Raw genomic sequence first — 16,242 nt, forward strand, 5'->3', positions numbered from 1 at the left:
TAATAAGTGATTTTCCTTTTTCTCCGTTCGTCACAACCACTAAGTGACAGTCAGTCCATATTCGGTCCATCAACTGTTCAAATGAATAAAATGCTTTTAAAACTCTCAAAATCTTGTCATATTTTTAAAAATTTTCTGGATTCCCTTTCCGGCTGGGGGGCTGCACCCCCCAGACCCCCTTGCAACAGACCATCGCCCCTCCCAAAATCTGACTCTGAGACCGCCACTGGACTGGAGTCTGAGCTCTAAGGTAATGTAATTCGACACGTGGTATAGCGTTTATAAAATGTTTGACACCTTCATAGATCTCCGGTTCCACAGTATGTTGTTTGCCATGTTTCCCGCATAACTTGCCATGTTTTCTGCATTTTCCAAGAGCTACTAGTAGAAGAGCTACTCGAAGAAGAGCTTCTTGAAGAAAAGCTTCTTGAGGAAGAGCTACTTGATGGTTTTACTGTTTGACATCGAAACAAACTATAGGTTTTCCTTTGCACAACAGGAACGAAATGCGGATCTCGGTTGGAGTCATCGGAATCAAAGTCGCTCTGGTCTGAGTGCATCGGTGTAATGTGATATTGCCTTTGGTTGGATTCTGTAATAGGTTTAGCATTACTGACCTTACTAAAGGTCATTGTTTACGTCAATTTCTTGAAGTACTTTGATGACTTGTAAATGGAGAAGGTATAGGTGCAGGTTGTACTTTCGTAACGTCACTGTTCTCTATCTGGGCACCAGGTTCATTATTTGTACTCACCAGTGGGAATAACGACGGTGAAGAGTTTTCGTGCTCGCCATCCTCAACATTTGTTGCCATAGCAACAAGTAATCGCCCACGATCACTTGTTGCTATGAATCGCCCCCTTAAAAATGAATTAAGTAATTGTTAACATATGGTAATTGACGAAATGAACAAGAATGTCACGAAGAGTGTGGTAACTTTAAATTTATAAAATATTTAGTATTTAGTAAGCTTTTGAATAACACTGCTGCACATTTTAAATGAGTTATTCCTATACGTTGATTAACAAATAGATAATGATTAATAAATGTTTCACAAACAACAAAAAAATGATTTAAAGTTATGATTCAACAATAGTGTAGCGTGTCAAAAATAATGAACTGAACCAATAATAGTGTCGTTAGTAAAAATATTATTTTAAAACGTGCTTGTGTAAATCAGTAATAGTGTAATAAGTAGAAAAACAACAATGTTATGGTTAGGTTCAAATCAACAAGAATGCAATAACTCAAAATATAGATATGCAAATTACATACCTGATTAAGCAATAACGTGGAAACTCAAAATAATGAGCAAAGCAACACGTACGTTCCCGATCACTGTTGGCCGCAACTAAAAATGGCGCAATATTATGAGGGCGGTAACGATAGTCGGTCAGTCATGAATAACGTCTTATGGCGCCATCTCTTATTCATTTTTTGCACTATTAAAACGACGGTTTTATTGACTTGTAGGGAATTTAATTTTACGTCTAAATATAGTGTTATGTCAAATTCAAAACATTTTGAGTTACGACACTATTGTATTATTAGTGCGATATATTATATTAATAAGATAAAAACGATCGGTATTACGCGTGAAAAATACCAAAAACACTAAAATCCCAATCAAAAATTAGGTTGAAGAAAATAGAATGTCAAAGTTCAAAATCGGTATACATAAAAAAAATGTATTTTCTCCGCTTCTCATGGAGAAATTTTCTTATTTTTTTTTTATTTCCAAATAGCTCGAGTATAGCCACCTACACAACCTTAAAACAGTAACGAGTATAGCCAATCTTAAAAAAAGTTTTTTTTTAAGTTGTTATTGAAAGCGCTTGAACGAGTCACTAATCACGACTGCATTCAGTCACATCTTAACCAATTTTTGTCATAAAGAAAAACAAAATATCAAAAATATTTAGAAAAGCACAACCTACATTTTTTTACGCTTCGAAATTTTTCGTATCACTAATATTTTTTAAGTTAACAAAGTCATTTTTAAAATCGGTAACGATTAATTTCATTTGAGACGCTAATTATGGGGTGATTTTCACAATTTTTTTTGCCGGAAAAAGGGACCACCTTTATTTTTAGCGTAACTTGCTTAGTTTTGAAGGTGGAAATTTGAAAAGAACAAAAACTTTCTTTAACAACCTTGATGATTTTTCTTTAAAAAGTGTTTCACTTTTTAGTTATTTCACGTTGAAATATACGATTTAGAATTTGAAGAATAAGAATATACTTTTTATGAGCTACAACTTTGTTTATACTGGGTCTACACACTTCATACATACACCATTTTTTATATAAGCTACATTTTTGCTATTACTTACGAAAAACCGTAAGACGGTTTTTTTGTTCAAAAATAAATGTATTCACTCGCAAATATCTCAGAAAGTATTGATTTAGTGAAAACACTCTATCGAATAAAAGTTACTTAGAATTAGTCAGTTTATCCTAATCCGGACTTATTTTAAACGTATGTCTTTTCACCCCGAGAAGGGGTGTCTTTCACCCTAAAGGTAACGCAACTCTGGGCTTAAGTCCAATAATGAAGTAGAAGAATAGAGGAACCTAAATCCAAATGTTCAAGCAAATCCGTCGTGGCGTGGAAAATTACACCCAAAAATGGTCATTTACTGGCCTAATATCAATATTTGAATATTTATACACAGTATGGTGCAAATGTACACGGGTACGTGTAGGAACTCTTTTAGACAGTCCTATCAGGGAAAGTGAATCAATCCCTGCCCTCCGTAGATTCCAGGAGTTCCCTGGCCCGGGGAACTAGAACCTGCTTAGGGTCCCTTGTCTAGGGTTACAGATGAAGACCACAACGGTAGGCATGGCGAAAAAGAAGATCTGTGATACGGCGTGTATGGCGGAAGTGGCGACCCCTAATTTTAGGGTTAGTATAAAATTAAACGTAGCGTCTGATCCAGAGTGGGCGGCTACAAACAGCGTCTGACCCAGAGTGGGCGGCTGATAAACAAACTCACCAACCCGCTTGGCAAGCGTGGTGTTTTAACTGCCAATAACCCCCTTTCAAACCACAATGGCGAGTACTAAAACACACGGATATGGTCCCCAGGTGGGTAGGGCATCTAGTGCCAAATCCCACACCTCGAAAAAGGTCAGTCTCACGGAGTCTGGGGGAGACAAGAACTCGCTTATGAAAACTCAACGAAACAAAACCCTAAAACTAAACGTCTGCACATACAATGCAAGATCTCTAAATGGAGACGAAAAAATTTTAGAGCTACAAGAAGAACTATCGAAAATAAAATGGGATATACTGGGCCTTGCAGAAGTAGGAAGAAAAGGTGAAGAGAGAATACAGATGAAATCGGGAAACATACTATATTACAAAGGTAACGAAGACAACAACAACAACGGAGTTGGCTTCATGGTGAACAAAAGGATTGGCAAATAAGTAAGCACATTTAGAGGAATTTCAGACCGCGTAACATACATGATAATGAAAATTAAAAGAACGTCACTAAAGATAGTACAGATATATGCACCTACCTCATCCTATCCAGAAGAAGATATTGAAGCATTTTATGAAGACCTGACAATGGCCATGGAAGAACGTAAAACGAGAATAACACTAATTATCAGAGATTTTAATGCAAAATTAGGAATAAAGCCGGGTGAAGAAGAAACAAGGATAGGAAATTTCGGATATGGGTCAAGAAATAATAGAGGAGATACCTTAATGAACTATCTGGAAGAGAGGAAACTATATGCTATGAACTCGTTCTTCAATAAGAAACCGCAACGAAAATGGACATGGATCAGTCCTAACGGTCAAGTAAAAAATGAAATAGACTACATACTTTCATCGGGAAAGTCTGTTGTACAAGACGTAAACGTTCTTAACCATTTTACAACTGGTAGTGACCATAGATTAGTTAGAGCGAACCTAAGCATTAATGGGCAACTTGAAATGAAAAAGGGAACACAAAATTTACGAAATTTAGATATGGAAAAATTAAGGAAATTAAACAAGAGTATAAAGAGAATTCGCCGGTCATACGATTAGACAAAAAGAAGAAAGATGGAATAAAATTATTACAGAGCGGAGACCATGGACATATAAACGAAAGAGAGGGAGACCACAGATGCAGATGGGTAGATGACCTAAAACACCAAGCCGGCTCAAAATGGATGCACATGGCTCAGGATAGAGAAAGATGGAGGAGCGAAGGGGAGGCCTATGTCCAATATTCGATGTCGCAAGGCTAATAGAGAGAATAGAAATGGTGCAAATGAAAGGAATACATTCTTTATTTCGTAAACCGGCGACTTTAGGGAAAAATCCCGAAACTGTCCGATTTTTATTTTTAAATCATCATTTTTTGACATATTAAATATCATATTGGTGACAACATCCATCTGGGCTTGATGACGTAATCGATGATTTTTTTAATGAGAATAGGGGTTGTGTGATAGCTCAATTAAAAGTTATTTAATTCTTTATTTATTAAAATAAACATTAACACAATTATTTATAGTGTCCAAAGAAATTGTTTTTAATTAAACTAATTAACAAAAAAAGAAGAATGTCAAATAAAACATTACTTTTCGCTTAAATGCAATGTTCAAACTGCCAAAAGGTAGGTGGGTGGCAGCTTGAACATTGAATTTAAGCGAAAAGCAATGCTTATTTGATTAATAACCATTTTTTGCTATTTTCTGACAGCAGTAAAAGTTATTTTGAATTAAATAAATTACATACATAAATAAATTTAATTTAATGTTAAAACTGCCACCTCACTGCATTGTTGGCAGTTTGAACATCTAATTTAAGCGAAAAGCAATGTTTATTTGTCATACAATTATTGTTTTTTATTTTCTGGCAGCAGTAAAAGATATATATATATATATATATATATATATATATATATATATATATATATATATATATATATATATATATATATATATATATATATATATATATGTATATATATATATATATATTTTGAATTAAATAAATTACATACATTCTTCTTTTTTTGTGAATTTTTTTATTTTAATAAAATTTTTGGACACCCAAATAGTATACATTTAATTACGTTAATGTTTATATTACTGAATGGAGAATTGAATAACCTTTCAAATGAGCTATCACACTACCCCTATTCTCATTAAAACAATCATCTATTACGTCATCAAGCCCAGATGGATGACGCCACAGTATGATATATGGTTCTAGGTCAATTGCTCGAATGCAATTGCTCGAAAATCAATTGCTCGACATGAAAATTGCTCGAAATACAAATTGCTCGAATAAAATAAAATAAAATAAAATAAAATAAAATAAAATAAAAAGAGAAGTATATATCTAAAATGTTTATTCACAATAATTCACAAAATACCCACAAAAATCCAATACATACCCAATAAAGAAACATTGGTGATTCGATGTTTAGACAGCTACCGATGAACAAGTGTTTTTGGTTATCGAGCTAGTTAAATAGTAATTACTGAAACATATTTAAAAGTAATTAAAATAAAAAGTACTATAATATAAAAGTACTAGTGAAAGTGATTTGTATACGGAATATTTTAATTGTAAGTAGATGAAATTTATTATTTGTGTCTATTTGGATTGAATATTTCAATAAATCACGACAATTATCTCTACATTATCCAATTCCATGAACGGGTGTCACAGCGAAAGCTGTGAGACAGCACCGGAGTTGGATTTTAAATAAATTTAAAAGATGTCATCTTCCAGTCAACCACAACAAATTGCATCATATTCAAAAGCAGTTAGCCAACCACGCAATATATTAACTCCAGACAGAGATCAAGCCATTTTATTTAACACTCTAGAGAATTGTACAATCAATGACTATCTTGAAGGATTGAGTCAGCATATAGAACCAAGAAATATAATTTTCGCATCCCGTATATCAAACGGTAGAATATGCATATATCTATCATCTAAAAACTTAGTAGACAAATTCCTAACAGAAACAAAGAAGATAAAAGTAAATGGAAATATACTAGAAGCAAGAAGATTAATAACTCCATCAGTCCGCTTAATTCTGTCCGGTGTATGTCCAAGTATACCTTCGAACTTAATTAAAGACGAATTAATAAAACTAGGTCTAAATCCTCTATCAGACATATCATACCTAAGAATAGGAGCAACCAATCCTGCTTTCAGTCACATTCTAAGCTTCCGACGACAAATTTTCATTTCACCTCTGCCAGACAACTTTGTATTACCTGAATCTTTTTTTGTCGAGTTAGAACAAACATCATACCGCATATTTATAGCCCAAAACGATACATGTTTCAAATGCAAATTAACTGGACACCAGGCAGCTAATTGTCCAAATATTTCATCTCATAGCCATCCTTACAATGATAATGCAGTGCAAACAGAGATGAAACAAACTTTACCAATAAATCATACTCAACAAGATAATCCGCAAAATACTCCCACAATTTCAAATACCATTCCCTCCACACCTACCATGTCTTCTCAAACCACATCGCAAACAGAAGTCATCCCGCATTTATCAATAAACACAACCCAACAACCACCACTACAAAATACATCCATACATTTAACCACGTCTTCGGTCAACACTACAATCGCAACACCTACATCGTCTGAGTCATCCTATAATATCCAAAAACAAAAATCAACCTCACCCGAAGCAAGTCAAAACTTACCTCTAAACAAAAATACACAGATGAATACTCACGAACCCCAGATAACTTCGGATAAAACAACAGGAAAAAGAACCTTAGAAGATGCAACATCGCCACCCGCCGAAGACGAATTCGAAAAACCTAAACTTCAATTAATGAAAAAAACCAAAACTGACGACAAAAACTTAACAGATGAGATAACAAATCTTAAAACGTTTTTAGAACCAGTTCGAGAATATCTAGAAAAAAGCGAAACACAATTGTTAAACTTTGATCAAGTAGTGGATTTATTCGAAAATATACAAGGAGCAAAAGACATAATCAGCATAACAAAATTATACTCAGATGACTCTCAGGCACTTATAAAGTTTCTAACAGAATTACATCCATATTATACCGACAAAAGAATGAAAAACAAAAGCACCAGATTAAGGAAAAAACTTGGCAAATACATTGGTTTAAAAACTTCATTCTCGGGAGAAGACTCCGACTCGTCTATAAGCTCTTCTAAAGAATAATTAAATTCACTTCTCTACTTCAATGGAACTTAAATGGGTTCTATACCCATTTCGAAAAACTTAAACATATTATCTCTGAAACCCACCCATCTATTATCTGCCTACAGGAAACAAATTTCAAAAATTCAAGCCACGTATATAACTTTCGTAATTATTCATGTTTCTACAAAAACAGATTAAACCAAAATATTGCCAGTGGAGGAGTAGCAATTTACGTAGATGAAAAATTCATGAGCACACAGTTAACAGTGACTTCAAATAATATTGAATTAATAGCTATCTCAATAAATATACCTCAAAAGATTTATATATGTAATATGTATATCCCACCAAATCAATCCATATCCCAAGAAGATTTAATAGCTATTATGGAACAAATTCCTTCACCTAGAATTATCGTCGGAGATCTTAACGGACACAATCCGATGTGGGGCTCCATAAAACTCAACTCGAAAGGTCGTATTATAGAAGACATAATAACATCCCAAAATCTGAATCTACTTAACGACGGAAGACCAACCAGATTCAACATCCAAAATGGCACAACATCGGCAATTGATATTTCTCTGTGTGACCCAATTTTGTCCACCACATTAACATGGGACGTACTACCCTATTTATACGGTAGTGACCACTACCCCATTATAATTTCTTTAACACATCAGAGCACAATAAATATTGAGTCATCTATCATAAAGTGGAATATTAAAAACGCTGATTGGACTAACTTTACCAAACAAATTGAACAGGACATTAACCAAACCAACTTCACATCATCAAACGACATAGACAAATTTTTAAGTACATTTTTACAAATGATCACTAATGCCGCCATGACATATGTAGGAAAAACAAAAATATTAAAGAAACATAAGCCTCTTCCATGGTGGACACCTGAATGCAGCCAAGCTACGAGAGAGTATAAGAAAGCTTTCAATAAACTAAAGCGTCACAAAACAGACGAAAACACAACGGAATACAAAAAACGACGAGCTGAGGCAAGATACATTCTAAAAAAGAATAGAAAAGAATCCTGGAAAAAATTCATCTCATCTCTAAATACCTCTTCAACAATAAGTACAGTTTGGAGAAACTTAAGAAAAATCTCTGGTAAAAGCCAACCATATAAAATTCCTTTTCTAGCAAAAAATAACAAAATAATTAGAGATAGAAAAGAAATCGTAGATATGTTAGCAGACCAATACGAGTTAAATTCCAGTGATGAAAATTATACTGACGATTTCAAAATGCATAAAAACAACGTAGAAAAAAACATACTGGGATTTGACGAACATGAGATTCACAACCTTAACGTTCCTTTTTCCTTAATAGAACTTGCCGAAGCCTTAAACTCTTCGAAAGATGCAAGCCCGGGACCAGACGGTATTCCCCTAGCATTTCTACTACATCTTCCAGACAATGGGAACAATTTATTATTAGACCTTTATAATTCAATCTGGAGTAACCAGGTTTTCCCTTCAACCTGGTCCGAAGCAATAATACTACCTCTTCTCAAACCTGATAAATCCCGGACATCACCAGAATCATATCGACCAATATCTTTAACCAATATTATATGTAAAGTGCTAGAGAAAATGATAAATAAAAGACTGAGATGGTATTTAGAACAACAAAAACTTCTTATCCCACAGCAAAGCGGATTTAGGCAAAATCGATCCACTGTAGACAACTTAATAGACTTAGAGTCAGGCATACATGAAGCATTTGCAAATAAGCAAGATTGTATCGCAGTCTTCTTTGATATTAATAAAGCTTACGATACTGTGTGGCGATTCAATATCATAACGAAATTGCATAATTGGAATATCAGAGGAAATATGTTAAAATTTATATCAAATTTTCTTCAATCTCGCAGCTTCATAGTTCGATCAGACAACGTTAACTCAGATAAAAAAGTTCAAAAGAACGGAGTACCGCAAGGATCAGTTATAAGCTCAACCCTTTTCCTAATAGCCATAAACGATATACTTCAACAATGCTCACCAATTGTCAAAGGAAGACTATACGCTGATGACTTAGTTTTATTTGCCAAAGGAAAAAACTCTACATCTATACAAAAACATTTACAACAAACAATCAATCAGTTAGAAACATGGTCTAGGTCTATCGGATTACAATTCTCACCGACAAAAACTAAATGTATTCTATTCACAAGAAAACATAACACTCGAACTCCGCATCTGAAGCTATATAACCAAACCCTTAGTTTCACAAATAATGTCCGATTTTTAGGTATGGTTTTCGATCAAAAGTTATCATGGAAAAAACATACAGAAGAACTTAAAAAATCATGCCAAGCAGGATTAAATGTTATGAAAACTATTTCCAGCAAAAACTGGGGAGCAGATCAAAATACACTATTACACGTATATAAATCTTTAGTCAAATCCAAACTCGACTATAGTACGATAGTTTATTCATCAAGCAAAATGTCAGTATTGAAAACCTTAGAAACTGTTCAAAACGCGGCTCTACGAATAGCTACAGGTGCGTTTCGAACGACACCAGTTGAAAGTTTACAATGCTTAACAGGAGAACCACCCCTAAGTTTACGATGCAAATATCTTTCTCTCTCATATGCTTCTAAAATAGCCAGTAATAAAGAACACCCTACTTATACCAATACATTCACAGATCGATTTCAAGGCACTTTCTCTGCAACAAGATTAGATCCACCATTTTACGAAAGAATTAGGAGAAACCTTCATGACCTACATCTTCAATTTCCTGAAATTATCCCAACAAATTTCCCAACTTCTCCACCCTGGTTAATACCAATTCCCAAAATTAATACTAACCTTAGTATATACAAAAAAAGTGAGACCATAACAGACCTAATCAAACAATCATTCTTAAAAGAAATGGAAACCTTTAAAAATCACTACAAGATATACACTGACGCATCCAAATCATCAGACGGTGTTGGTGCAGCCATCCTCACACCCAATACATCATTAAAATTTAAATTCAAGCCTATTACGTCGTCATTCACTGCAGAGTTGTATGCAATATTACAAGCACTGATCCACATAAAAGAGTCGAAACAATCCCCGTCTCTCATAATAACCGATTCACTCAGCTCACTTAACATTATCAAACGTCTTTACACCAATAATCCAATTGCCTTACATATCCAATCAGAAATAGCGATCCTAAATAAAAAAAAGATCACTGTCGACTTTATGTTTGTCCCATCACACTCAGGTATACAAGGAAATGAGGAAGTAGATCTACTAGCCCGTTCAGCATCCCTCAGCCAGGACTCCATCCTTATTAACGAGGTTTCTTCCGATGACCTGAAGTCAGAAATAAAATATAAAGTGTTTAGTGCGTGGCAAAATAAATGGAGTGCGTCGCAAAATAAACTCAAGGAAATCAAACAATCAGTGAAACCGTGGCCGCAAATAATAGCGAACAGACCCGACCAAGTGAAAATAACACGTTTACGGCTGGGGCACAGCAACCTAACACACAAACATCTCTTTACGCGAACTGTGCCGCCTATGTGTGAAAACTGTGAAACAACACTCTCCGTGAAACATATATTAACTGAGTGCAAAACATATGAAACAATAAGAAAGAAGTATACCATCCCAATGAATATAAAGGAAGCCTTAGGAGTAAACATGAATGTTAAAAACACAATAAATTATCTTAAAGACTCTGGACTGTATCACCTATTGTAATTTTTATTAACTTTACTTTTGTTATATTTTTTAGATCGCTAATAACCCCTGTGGTTACAGCGTAAATAAATAAAAAAAAAAAAAAAAAAAAAAAAGAAACATTGGTAATGGGTAAGCATGTTAATGGGTATTTAATGATTTTAATCTTTCCCTAATACCTGGAAATTATTATAATACCTAATTATCATAATGAGAGAAAATCAAAACCGTTATTTTTCTTATTATTTTAAAAGTTCAAAGATAGTTTAGATTTGTAATAAATACTTTTTCAGCATAAATTAATGTACTATTATATATCTATGTGACATATCACATAATTTGTCCTAATTCAAGAATCTTTCTTATGTCTATATTTTGTATTATTTTGAATAAATATTTTAGATATATAATTTTCTTTTTTATTCGAGCAATTTGTATTTCGAGCAATTTTCATGTCGAGCAATTGATTTTCGAGCAATTGCATTCGATCAATTGCATTCGAGCAATTGACCGGTTACCATGATATATATACATATATGTCAAAAAATCATAGTTTTAAAATAGAAATCGACCTCTTTCATGATTTTATAAAGTTGCCAGCTTACGAAATTAAGAATTTATTCCTTTCATTTGCACCAAACTGTATATAAAAAACTTGTATAATTTAGTTGTTATTATCATAGCCTTCGTTTTTAAAACATTTAACTTTAGTTTGTTGCTCTTTAACAAACGATAATATAAAATTCCGTTTCCATTTTAAACAAATTCTTAACATTGTTGTTACTAGATTAGGTATTTGATCGCTAGCGCTGACGACCCGACAAAAATAAACTAAAGATCGGAAATACCTATAATGCGCGCATATAATACATATACCAGTATATTATTATGTATATACCCGCGCATTATAGGTATTTCCTTATTTTATAATATTGATGTTGCGTTCTTTTTGCTTAGTCATATTACATCTTTGGTGTGTAGAAGAACAATATTTCAACATTATGTTGTGATTGGAATTATTGAGTGAAAGTTTCTTTATTTTCGCATCTATCTGTGATTATTTATCAGGTGAGTTTTAGTAATTATACAGGGTGTCCAGAAACTCTTCCGACAAACGAAGACAGGAGATTCCTCAGATAATTTTAAGATAATTAAAGCTAATTCATCTAGTCCGAAAATGCTTCCTGAGGGAGATAGAGCTCTTTGAAGATGGCGTGTTGTAACTAGTTTTTCTTAAATACCTCCAGACATTTAGAAAAATAAAAATTGGTACTACTAAAAATGCGAATTTCTAGTACCGGTCATAGGCGTCCGTTTTGGTTAGGGTGACGGTTATTTTATCGCATAACTTTTGTCTTTACATTTAAGCTTTTTTGACTCTGGATTATTAAATTATGAGTTATTCTAGTACTAAAAGGTACTCTTGCTTCAAGTCGATAGAATACACCGTTTTATAGAAAAATTGATTTGAATATTTTTCGTTTTTTTAATTAAAAAAAAAATTAAAAAAAAACTATTTAGAAAAACGAAAACTGGTACGTTTATTGATCTTCCAGAGGTGAATCGATTTTACCAATTGCGAATTTCTAGTACCGGTCATAGGCGTCCGTTTTGGGTAGGGGTTAACAGTTATTTTATCGCATAATTTTTGTCTTAACTTTTAAGCGTTTTCGACTCTTGATTATTAAATTATGAGTTATTCTAGTACCAAAAAGTACTCCTGCTTTAAGTCGATAGAATACACCGTTTTCTAGAAAAATCGATTTGAATATTTTTCGTTTTTTTAATTCCAAAACAAAATTTTAAAAAAACATATTTAGAAAAACGAAAACTGGTACGTTTATTTATCTTCCAGAGGTGAATCGATTTTACCAATTCCGAATTTCTAGTGTCGGTCATAGGCGTCCGTTTTGGGTAGGGGTTTACTTTACAGTTATTTTATCGCTTTATCGGTTTCGTCTTTAATTTTTAAGAATTTTTGACATTAGATTATTAAATTATTAGGTATTCTAGTATTAACAGATGCTCTTGCTTTGAGTCGATACAATACATAGGTTTTTTTTAATATTTTTTAAATTTTTTTCAAATTCAAAAAACGAAAATTTTTCAAATCGATTTTTCTAGAAAACGGTATGCCCTACCGACTTAAAGCAAGAGTACCTTTAGGTAGAAAACCTCAGAATTTAATAATCCCAAGTAAAAATGCTTAAAAGTTAATGACAAAAAATTTATGCGATAAAATACCCGTTGCCCTACTCAAAACTGACGCCTATGAGCGGTACTAGAAATTTGCATTTAATGGAATCGATTAACCTCTAGAAGGTAAATATGCGTACTAATTTTCGTTTTTCTAACTAGAAGCGTTCTGGAGGTATTTAAGAAAAACTAAATACAAGACGCCATCTTCAAAGAGCTCTAGCTCCCTTAGGAAGCATTTTCGGACTAAGTGAATTGGGTTAAATTATCTTAAAATTATCATTATCTGAGGAATATCCTGTCTTGGTTTGTCGGTAGAGTTTCTGGACACCCTGTATATTTTAACGTTTGGTCTAGCGAATTATTTATTTACTTCAATAGATCACATTTTTAGTATCTTATCGTATTTATAATAAGTTGAGATTTAGTTTTTTATTCTTATTCTTTCTGCTGCTTATTCATTGGCTGATTTATATATCTATGGAAAGTTGCCCGATCTTTTTCACGATAAACCCATACTTCTTGTGTCGATTGGTGATTTATCTCTTGCACCTTTGACCACACGGGTCTCCCCTATTCTGCTTATGTGGTTATTTCATTCATTTTTTTTTATATTTAGTACCTTACGTTACATTTTCTTCTAATGTCTTTTAATGTAAAGTTGTCTTTGTGTTGTGGCTGTGTTGGATCTTGTTTATGATGCAATATCATTATGTCATTATTAGTATGATACTGGTTTTATAAATTCTTAATTTCATTTAAGTGTTAATATGTCGGTTTCTCCATATAGTTTTATAGTTTAGAGAAATAAGGAAAAAAAATATCCTGTTGGTGACACAACCCCCTCCAGGCCGAAACCAAATTTTTTGAGCAGTATGGACATCTACAGTGCTAGTCAAAAGTCCGTACCCCCCCTCGTATCTTTTGAACGGTTATACCTATAATCGTGAAATTTGGAGGGAGCAAATAAACGGACGTAAGCTTCTTAACTAGTAATGACAGGTGACGTAATAGTGACAGATGACTTTACAGCGCCACTGTGACAGATAATTTTAAATGGGATCTTATGGCAAGTAATACCTCGTTTGAAAGATATTCAAAATACCTATTCAGCCATACTAATTTTTTTGGATATAAATTGATTTTGATTTTGGTAAATAAATGAAATAAATATAAAATTGTAGTTTCGCATTTAATTAATAAAAATTCAAATGTCCGCCTATGGTTTTTTTGTCAAAAAAGTTCACGTTTTTCAGTTCTCTAATAGTTTTTACGTCAACGTCAACCCTTTTGGCAAGTAATCATAGGTGGAGGTTTGAATTTTTATTAATTAAATGCGAACCTACAATTTTATATTATTTCATTTATTCATCAAAATTAGCTTAAACTCAAACAAAATTAGTATTACTGAATAGGTATTTTCAATACCTTTCAAACGAGGTATCACTTGCCATAAGGTCCCATTTAAAATTATCTGTCATGGTGGCGCTGCAACGTCATCTGTCACTATTACGTCACCTGTCATGACTAGTTAAGACGCCTACATCCGTTTATTTCCTCCCTCTAAATTTCACTATTATAAGTATAACCGTTCAAAAGATACGAGGGGGGGGGGTACGGACTTTTGACTAGCACTGTATATTAATAACCTTTATGTTTCCTGCAGCCGATGTTGATGATATACATAGTTATAAACAAATGAAGGTCAAAAAACGGTAAATTTTCACTTTTTTCGTCTATAACCAAAAAGTTAAGTATTGTAAACAAATTTGAGAGTGAGAAACTGATAAATCGTATAAAAAACTTCAATATGGCGTTCACTGAATATATCTATACCTATTGGTTGCTTAGAAAATTGCAAAATAAATCATAAATTTTGAGTCTTTATAAATATTCATAACTTATGTAAAAATTAACTTAGAACGTTCTTATTACACGGAATGCTGAGACTTCTGCTGCTTAAATCATACCCTAAATTTCAAACCAATTGGTCAAATAATTTGAAAGGTATTTAATTTGTTTATCCCAAATTAATTTTGTTTGCAACGCTATAAGTCAGAAAATGCTGAATTTACACTATTACTTTGGATCGTTTATGAAAGAAGAAGATTTATACTATTAACTTAATTAAAAAAAATGACGAAAAATAATTCTAAATACTGCAAAATTATTTTGCAAAAACCTGTGAATTAAAAAATGGGGGGGGGGGCTAACTTCGTCCCTAATAGCCCTAGGACAATTGTTTTTCTTTCTAAATGTGTATAAAAATTCATTCTTTCCAAATATGAAAAAATCATTTTTTTACGTCTAAAGTTATTCTTATTGTTTATAAGTAAGCAAAAAATCGACGTGTTTTTGCAAAATAATTTTACACTGATTAAAATTACTTTTGTAATTTGTTTTTAATTAAGTCAATAGCGTAAACCTTCTTCTTCCATAAACTGTCAGAAGGCTTACTGTAACCTCATAATTTTCTGACTTATAGTGTTGCAAAAAATGAATTTGGGATAAACAAATTAAATAACTTTTAAACTATTTGACCAATTGCTTTGAAATTCAAAATATAATTTAAGCACTAGAAGTCTCAGCAATTCGTGTAATAAGAAGGTTCTAAGGTAATTTTTACATAAGTTATGAATATTTATAAAAACTCAAAATTTATGATTTATTTTGCAATTTTCTAAGCAACCAATAAGGATCGACATATTCAGCGAACGCCATATTGAAATTTTTTAGACGTTTTATGAGAATTCTTACTCTCAAATTTCTTTAAAATGCTTAACTTTTTGGTTATAGACAAAAAATGCGAAAATTTACCGTTTTTTGATCTTCATTTGTTTATAACTATGTATATCATCAAAATCGGCTGCAGGAAACATAAAGGTTATTAATATAGGTGTCTATACTACTAAAAAAATTTGGTTTCGGCCTGGAGGGGGATGTGTCACGAGAAAAATCTTATTTTTCTGGACTATTATTAAATCATCCTGCCACTCTATTTGCTTTTTTTTTTCTTGATCTTTTACTTTTTTGTCCAGGACTCCATAGCTGGACTCGACAGTGTAATTCCAAGGTATTTTATTTCTATTAGATGTTAAAGTTTTAGTTTTCTGAGTTATCTGGTTATTCTGGGATATCAATATTGCGTCGTCTACATAACTGAGTAT

General features: G+C 32.8%; 1 protein-coding gene across 1 annotated transcript in view; it reads left to right on the forward strand.

Annotated features, from left to right (window-relative positions):
- Positions 1-11,815: 11,815 nt before the first annotated feature.
- The window catches only part of LOC114341475 (uncharacterized), a 98,244-nt gene continuing 93,817 nt past the window's right edge, over positions 11,816-16,242 (forward strand). Inside the window, exon 1 of the mRNA XM_050658879.1 lies at positions 11,816-11,947. The gene's annotated coding sequence lies outside the window, so the exon portion shown is untranslated. The remainder of the gene's footprint in view (positions 11,948-16,242) is intronic.

The sequence above is a fragment of the Diabrotica virgifera genome, chromosome 8, assembly GCF_917563875.1.
Source record: "Diabrotica virgifera virgifera chromosome 8, PGI_DIABVI_V3a".
Classification (NCBI taxonomy): Eukaryota; Metazoa; Arthropoda; class Insecta; order Coleoptera; family Chrysomelidae; genus Diabrotica; species Diabrotica virgifera.